We start from the raw sequence: 9,103 nt of genomic DNA, 5'->3' as shown, positions 1-9,103 counted from the left end.
TAGTGACTGCATTCAACTTCCTATAATCAACACACAATCTTACCGAGCCATCCTTTTTCCTAACAGCTACAATTGTAGAAGCCCGGGGGATTCGCTCTCCTCGATAATCCCTTGTTCCCTTAGTTCACTAATTTCCCTTTCTATTTCTCCCTGGATATTAATGGGTACCTTTTAAGGCCTTGATGTGATCGGCTCCGCCTGCCCAGTTTCAATGCTAAAGGGAAATCGATCAATGCTCCCGGGTGGCTCGTCTCCAATTGTAATTAAATCAGAATAATTATTAACAATGTTACTGTACTAACTACAAGTTGATATTCCTGCAGACATAGTTTTTGTGCTTGCATAATCAAGTTCTGAGTGCGTTGTCTGTGCGGGCTGGAGTTGTGTCTCCCAAGATCCTATTATTAGCAATTTTACATAACTCCAATTCACACACAGAATGACTTCATAATACAACTATTTTATTTGACATATCAATTATCGTTATGTCTGCTCTGTTCTCTTTTATTTCTGGCAAACCCTCTAAGACTACATGTGCCCATTTGTCATGGAGTTTAACTACGACCTTGGTTCCCTCTGGGAAAGGTTGACACAGAGTCACAGATATGCTTGTAAGTGTCTGGGGAGGCAATTCTTCTCCTCTTTCAGGTACAGCTGTTACCTTACTTAATTTTATCTCCTTTCCCACACAAGCACTTTCTCTTTCTTGACTTTCTATCAGCAAAATGCATCCTCCTGCTTTTACTGTTATTCCTTCTTTTTCCCCGCAAATGTATATGTGATTACTCATTATAAAATCCAAACCAAGATGAGCCTCGATTCCTGGAATTCCCAAAGTGGGCAAAAAAAAAAAAAAAAAAAAAAAAATCATGTGTTAACTTCACAGATCCCACCTAGAAGTTGACGATCGTTGTATGTCTTGCCTACAGTTTATTTCCTCCTGGCGTGTCAAGGATGATGGATGCCGCTGACTGTAGTGTGTTTGAGGAGATTATTTTTTCAATAAGCGAAACGCTGGCTCCAGTGTCGGTCAGCGCTCAAATGGAATTATATGGTAGGTCAATCCTGACTGCTAACATTCCTAGCCACCCATCAGGATATGTGGGGCACATGCCAACTACCTCGCTTGCAATACCGCTGCCCATTGGCTCCTGTCCCTAGTGCTTCAGGGGTGAGGTCGGGGGTACCTATGGGGCCACCACTGCTCGCTCGACTGCTTCTGTTCATAGGGGGATCCTTGGGTGGGGCACTCCACTCTTCGGTGCCCCTCTCCCCACACTGCCAACATCTGAAGACTCTTCTCACCTGCTGATTATGTTCTCCCCTTTCCCGGTTTAGGGGTTGGTGTGTGTCTCATGACTGCCCCTTTTCCGGCATCGAGATAGCTATTCTCCATAATTTTTTCTTCAGGCAAACTGTCTAGGATGTTTTGCATGGCCATCACTACATCCACTAAAGAGCGATTGTCATCGAACAAATAACTACAAAAATACAGGTTTATTAATCTGCGAATATGTTTACGGGCAATTACTTTTTTATCACCTTCTGTGAGATTGGCAGCCTGTGTAGCAACCGAACCACAATCTCGAAAAATGCGAGTTGCAAAACTGAGAACTGATTCACCCTTTTGAATTTTGGGTTTGTAATTTTTTTCCATGTCCCCTTTTCTCACATCAGGTAAGGCGTACTTTTCAATTGAACGTCGTTTTACTTCAATATAACCTCTTAAACTATCTTGCGGCAAACACATTACCTCCATTGCCGGAGCATCTTTCAGCAACTTAATTACTTTAATTGCTTTTTCCCTTTCAGACCAACCATATGTGGCTACTTCAAAGTCTCTCAAAAACACTTTGTTTGATCGAAACCCTTCCTTAGGCCGTTGATCACCAAAAGGCCTAGAGTTCTGGCAACTTTTGAACTACGATATTTTGCATATCTTCACTCGGTTGTGTATGTGTGCTTTCACTTGTGTGCGTTTCAACTTTGTTCATGTACGTTGGATATGCTGTGGTTGCACGCCACCCTACTTTTTGTTCAACTAATAATCTGTTTATTAACTCGGCTAGGTTATCTAACCTATTTTTCATCGACATCACTATAACCAACTTCTCCTTTGTTTTCATCTACCGCACCATCAGTGTCTGCTATGTTAGTCCTTGTGTATCTAGGTATCTTGAACCTATATTTTACCGGCTTGAAGAACAACTTCGCTCACAGCATACACAAACAGACGTATGATTGCACCTGACGCCTAAAATGTCTCATGTCAACGGACAAAAAGACATCGGAACATGGGATTTTTTCACTGTATTATGAAAATGTTCATGAGTACACTTTATACAACCCGATACTGTTCAGACGAGTACCTATTAGTTCTTGTGATCGCTCGAGAGGTACTACTTACCCCTCGGCAAGTAAATGGAATGTTTCTCTGTCAATATGCTAAATTGTTAGATTTCGTGGAATTCTCCACTGTGATGGAAATATACTATCACCAATATGCTTTCTATACGTCACATATGAGACTTGGCACATGTCACCAATAACAGAGTTCAATGATTGCAGCCTATAATTTATGATATTCATAGTACTCTTAAAAAAGGTCATTAATCTCACCGCATAAAACATATACTTCTACATGTTTTGCATACAAAGATTAGGATATATATATATATATATATATATATATATATATATATATATATATATATATATATATATATATATATATATATATATATATGTGTGTGTGTGTGTCTGTAGAAAGAGAGAGAGAGAGATGTACAGTTTTATATATATATATATATATATATATATATATATATGTATATGTATATATATATATATATATATATATATATATATATATATATATATATATATGTGTGTGTATGTATAAATATATATATATATATATATATACATATATATATATATATATATATATATATATATATATATATATATATATATATATACATACATATATATATATGCAGGTACTTCTATATATATATATATATATATATATATATATATATATATATATATATATACATATATATATATATATGTATATATATATAGTCAGGTACACCTATATATATATATATATATATATATATATATATATATATATATATATATATATAAATATATATATATATATATATATATACATAAATATATATATATATATATATATATATATATATATATATATATTTATATATATATAAATATATATATATGTATATATATATATATATATATATATATATATATATCAGGTACACCTATATATATATATATATATATATATATATATATATATATATATATATATATATATACATATATATATATATATATATACATGTATATATATATATATATATATATATATATATATACATATATACATATATACATACATACATACATACATATATATATATGTATATATATATATATATATACATATGTATACATATACGTATATATATATATATATATATATATATATATATATATATGTATATATATATGTATATATATATATATATATATATATATATATATATATATATATATATATATATATATATATATATAGAGACACTTGATTCCCAACATGCACTATTCCAAAAGTATAAACCATATATATGCTCGTAAATTCCTATGAATGATTAAAAGTAAATTAGAAAATGAAGATCACCTACTATCAATTGGTAGACTTGGTTATCCTTATAGCCTACATGTTACTAAAGTTTTCATCATTATGAGGCTAGTTTCAATCATCTGTTCTTTTTAGAAGTTAGAATTATATCTTTTAAATGTATTTAAAATTTCAAGGGAAGCTTTAAATTTAAGAAAAACATTTCACTTATGCTCTTAATTGTCTATTTCATGTATCTATTAATCAGCATCTTTATGTTATTAGATATTAAAGTGTTATTTAAATAATTGTTGAAATAAGTATTGTAAACACCTGCACCAGCCTGGAATATATAAAGAATGCCAAATATGTAGACAAGTCACATAAAACTATAGTGAAAGATTTTGCGAAAATGTTGATTCCTCTTCCAAGGACTGATTCCCTCCTTCAATATACATAAGAAAGCAGAGTCAAAATTATGTCTTGGGTGCAAATAGAACGACAATTTCTGCAAAATCCCGAGATTCATTTAAAATATAGCAGATCGAATGAGTACGAGTTCAATTGAGGTTCCCTGCCTGACCTGAACAGACCAGGCACACCCAAATATTTCCCTTGACACTAGCACCAAAAAGTCTTATGTTGGTGATCGATTGGCAGTATGACAGACAGCTATTTTGCTAAAATTTGATGATAAAATGACAGCTACCACACCTCCAAACAACCACCCCACTTGCAACACTTCTCCCACCCCAACCCACAATAAAACACTTGTGCAGGGTGATCATACTCCGTGACTAATTGACACTAAATAGTTTGTAGTCGACGTTGGGTCTTCATTCTGTTTGGTTGCTCTCACAGAATTTTCTGCGATCTTTTACCGACTACAATATCACCAAATACAATACTGAAGGCATGTACCAAAGGAAAAATATTTCTTTTTTAGATTCGATTACAGAACGCGTTAAAGGTCACATATGGGTGTCACTAGATTAATAAAATTTAGATAAATCCTCAAATTCAGCCCGCACATTTACAATTTACAATTCTTATGCATCACACAATTCTTATTATAAACGTACTTCTTTCTTCTTTATGGAAAGATGATAAGGTAGAAATGTGCTTATCATTTAGGATAGAGAATGTGTTATTACCCAAGGTTATGTTCCATATTATTGTAAATCAAATATTATGAAAGCATAATAGAAAAAACCAAGTTCCCTTTGTGCAATAGATATTTATGGTTTGTATAAAAGCCAATATAACATGAATATGAAAAAAGCGTTCTGAAAGAAGACAATATAATCTATTTAGTTTTCTTTTAATCAACTTTTAAGGGCTAATGATATATTGATAAATTATCGATAAAACATGGTTTCTTTGGTGGAAATGTAAGTTTAATTTCATTCTTTCAGTACTCCATCTTAAAAACAGGAAAGCTTGGAAAAGAAAGAAATAATGAAAGCTAAACTGAATTAATCTTACTCTACGCATTTATCATTAAAGCTAACTGATGTAGGAAATCCTAAAACGTTTCAAGAAAGTAATACAATCTGTTCACATTTAGAAAAATGAAAACGGATAACTGATTGTTGAACGGAATGTCTATCAACTTCCGAAATTCTTCTGCACTTAAATATCGTACAAAAAGTCGAAAATGATTTATAGAAACAAAACGGATAGTGATCTTATTCAACTTTGTAGCAATTCTGTATTTCTTTCTCCGTTGGAGTAACACTTTATTTTTTCTATCTGTTTTTTTAGGTTATGGTGCCGGAAAGTTAAGCTTAACCTTTCCTGTTTTGAGTAAATATTTACTGGGTAAATTTCCTATCTTCATGTCCTCGCCCCAGTTTGGTTTTAAAGCTTATGTTCTATAAGCATCTGTATTTTCTTAATATAGTCGTCCATACAAGTACTGACTATTCTTCACGCACCTTCCTTGTTCCCAGTTCCTTACTGCTCACTCCGCAAGATAAGTTTGCGGTCGCCCTATCAATTAATAGATAGGTATAAAGCATCTAAGCTTATACTCACTACTGTAAATTATTGAGCTTTTTCCTGTGACCTTAAAAAACAATCTTAAGGAAATCCTAAGTTTAAATTTTATCCCATTTTATCTTGAAATCAATTCGAATATTACCTAATTATCAGTCTCGCCGATCCACTGTGGCATTCATTTTCAAACTTTTCTTTTAGATTCATGGCCCGACTTACGGATTTCAACTCCTCTCTTCTAGGATTTTGCGACATACCCGCTCAAACATTTCTATGTATTTTCCCTGAAATTTTTTCTTTTTTTAGTTTGAACATGTTCAACGTTGTTTTCATTAAAAGGGTTGCCTTATCCATATTAATTTCTCTGATATAAAGCTGTGAGCCATTTCCTTCTATGAATCTCAATTTTTTACATCCCTTTGTTTTCTTCTTCGATTGCTTCGCCTATCTTTTCCAAAAAGGTTTCTTAAGTTTTTCAGTCCTTTACCCCAATTTCTTATCTAACTTCCCCTTATACAATCTCTTCTTTTTATTGAAATTTCTATGTGAATTTGACTTGATCGACAGAAGTATACATGAAGAATCCTATAATGTTTGGAGAAATCTACTGACAAGTAATTTGAGTGAACCAGCCATTATTATAGCATCAACTCAACATACGTTGTCGCAGGATAAAGTAGCTCACCCAGAATAAAGGAAGGAAACTAAACACAGTCTTAAACGACTTGAAGCAAAAGCCAACGGCAAAAAATAGATGAACAAAAGAAGGCCCTTGTGCGCATAGATCACTTTGTCGAGAAAAATACTCCGGCACAAACAAGCACATCTATTCAGCATGTGAAAAACAAAAGAAAGAAAGAAGACAAGAAGTTAGGTAGAGTGGCTGGATGGGAAGAAGGCAACTTTGAAGAATGCACTTAGGGAGGCGACAAATGTAATTTTTCGGCCGAGGGGACATCGTTCTAAGGAGACAAAAAGGCGAATTGTCTGGATACGATGATGTAGCCTACATGAGAAGCGGTTCGGAGCAGAGATGGGGATAAGGTTTAGCGTCAACCCTTTTAACAGAAATGTTGCTCCTACCAACGTAAGATGATTCTCCTCTACTTAGCTAAGAGTATGGAAATTTCTAGTTTCTGCTTTCTTTCTATGCTTATGATGTGTGTGTGTGTGAACATTTGTGTATACAATATACACGCAAAAAAAAGTGCATATAGATATTCTTGTGTATAAAAATATATTACATAATTTATTGCTTAAATTTCACAGTTAACATTATGAGAGATTTTGAGAATATGATGATCAAAACGATTTATCACAATTTTGCAAAAGTCAAATAAAAAAACATGCTGAAAGGTATCTTGGCCCAATACTTCAATACCTGAATCCGTTGTTAATGAGCATCTTGTTGCAGTTTTGAAGACTGTCAAACATTATTTCCTATTACATTATTGATTTCAGATGTTGTTCAGAATATCCTATTTAACGTTGCTTTTAATGGGTTGGAGGACGACAAACGTAAGACATCTATTAGCATTAGTTAAAGGATGCAACGTCAGCTATCTTTTGGTAAGGTGTTTTGACGTAGTCTAACCCTATTGTATTCTAAGATATTCTATCATATATTCCATGTTAAGTTTCTGATTATGCCTGATAGCTATGTGTGTTTGTGATATATATATATATATATATATATATATATATATATATATATATATATATATATATATATATATATATATATATATATATATATATATATATATACATATGTATATATATATAATCACACATGTGTATGTATATAAATGTGAATGTATATTAAAGGGTATTTATTTTATGCCCCGTTAAATATATAAAGAAATTAGGTTATATAACAATACTACATCAATGCATAACTGATTTAAAGAGTAGTCTTTTTCATTCATATTCCAGATGCGGATTGCAGAACAGTACACTCGCCAATAGTTATATGAGTTTTAGAATATATAAGAAATATAAGGATTTAACTCAATAGTACAATTTGCAATACACACTAGTTTTTGGGAAGAAAATGATTAACCACATCTAAATGATTGGTGCTTATTTTCTTTGTACGTATGTTTTTTCATTAAACTTTTTAACGTTCCGCTAAAAGGATTATGTATTCCTTTTGCTTCAAGCTTGAGTTTTGCATTCGTAACATTTGTAAACAGCAAAGAATGTAACTTGCGATGTAAGAATTCTGTGGAACCAGATAATAAAAATAGTGTGTGAAACTGACGCAGAATGTCATTTCATTAGGACTGACAAAAGCTTTTGTTACATCGGACGTATTGTTAAGGGAGAACGTGGCATGTGCAATCAGCGTGCTCAAGTCCAGGATATCCTTTTAGAATAGCATAGCTTATGTGTTTGTCTGCATTGTGCAACACTCCCATTCACAAGGCAGGGGATACATTCCCAGTTGTAAAGGCCCAGAAGACAGAGCTGTTTCTCTCTCTCTCTCTCTCTCTCTCTCTCTCTCTCTCTCTCTCTCTCTCTCTCTCTCTCTCTCTCTCTCTCTCTCTCTCGATTAGAGAAAGAGCTAGATAGGTATATTGATTTCTACTTGTGTATACTAATGATGAACCTTCCTCATGTCCTAAAGTTGAGTGTTTTCTCGATATTCTAAAGCGCTGCAATTGGTAATTTATAAAGAGATATCGCATCATCTTTCCTTGTACCTCATCACCTACATAGACTTAAATCTTGCATTATGCATCTTTCAAAAATAAACTTGGCAAAGTGCTATTGATCTTTCGACCTGAAGATAAATTCCCATTTCAGTACCAGGTGACGGAAATAGTAATCTTGCATTACGAAATCCTAAAACACAGCCCCTCCCCAACTCCATTTTGAGTTTTGGAATGCTAATTTCTATATAATGTAAACTTTTTCACTTTTATTTTTATTATAAAGGAAAAATGCTACTAACTCAGTTATATCCAAAGGTATTTCATTTTGTATCTAGATATTACATTTAGTTATCTATTAAGGCTTTTATTAGGTAGTTCCTGCCTTTCTACTCATTCTTTATTAGTTTTTTATGATAGATCTTCAATAAAAATGAAATATTAGTATAAAAGTGTTTTAGCAAAAAAAGTTGGTTTAAAGTCATCAAATTAATTTCTTTAGAAAAGGTACAGAATTCTTGAAAAATAATCACAAACCATGTAACGTAATTTGGAAAATTAACTTTTTTAATCCTGTCAAGGGATTTTCATTCTCACCAGGTAATTAGCAGCTGCCAAATTCTGCATGAAACTGCTTTGAAAGTTCACTTAATCTGTAAATCTTTGTCGTGCTTTTATATCACCTTAACTTTTAGTAGTTTAAATCAAATTCCATTTTCCACTGGTTGTATAGTGTGTAGTCCATTTCATATATCATTTATGCATTTACATTTGTATGTATTTTAATCTG

Source organism: Palaemon carinicauda, chromosome 4 (assembly GCF_036898095.1).
Source record: "Palaemon carinicauda isolate YSFRI2023 chromosome 4, ASM3689809v2, whole genome shotgun sequence".
In the NCBI taxonomy this organism is placed as follows: Eukaryota; Metazoa; Arthropoda; class Malacostraca; order Decapoda; family Palaemonidae; genus Palaemon; species Palaemon carinicauda.
Note: the sequence above shows the minus strand (reverse complement) of the source record.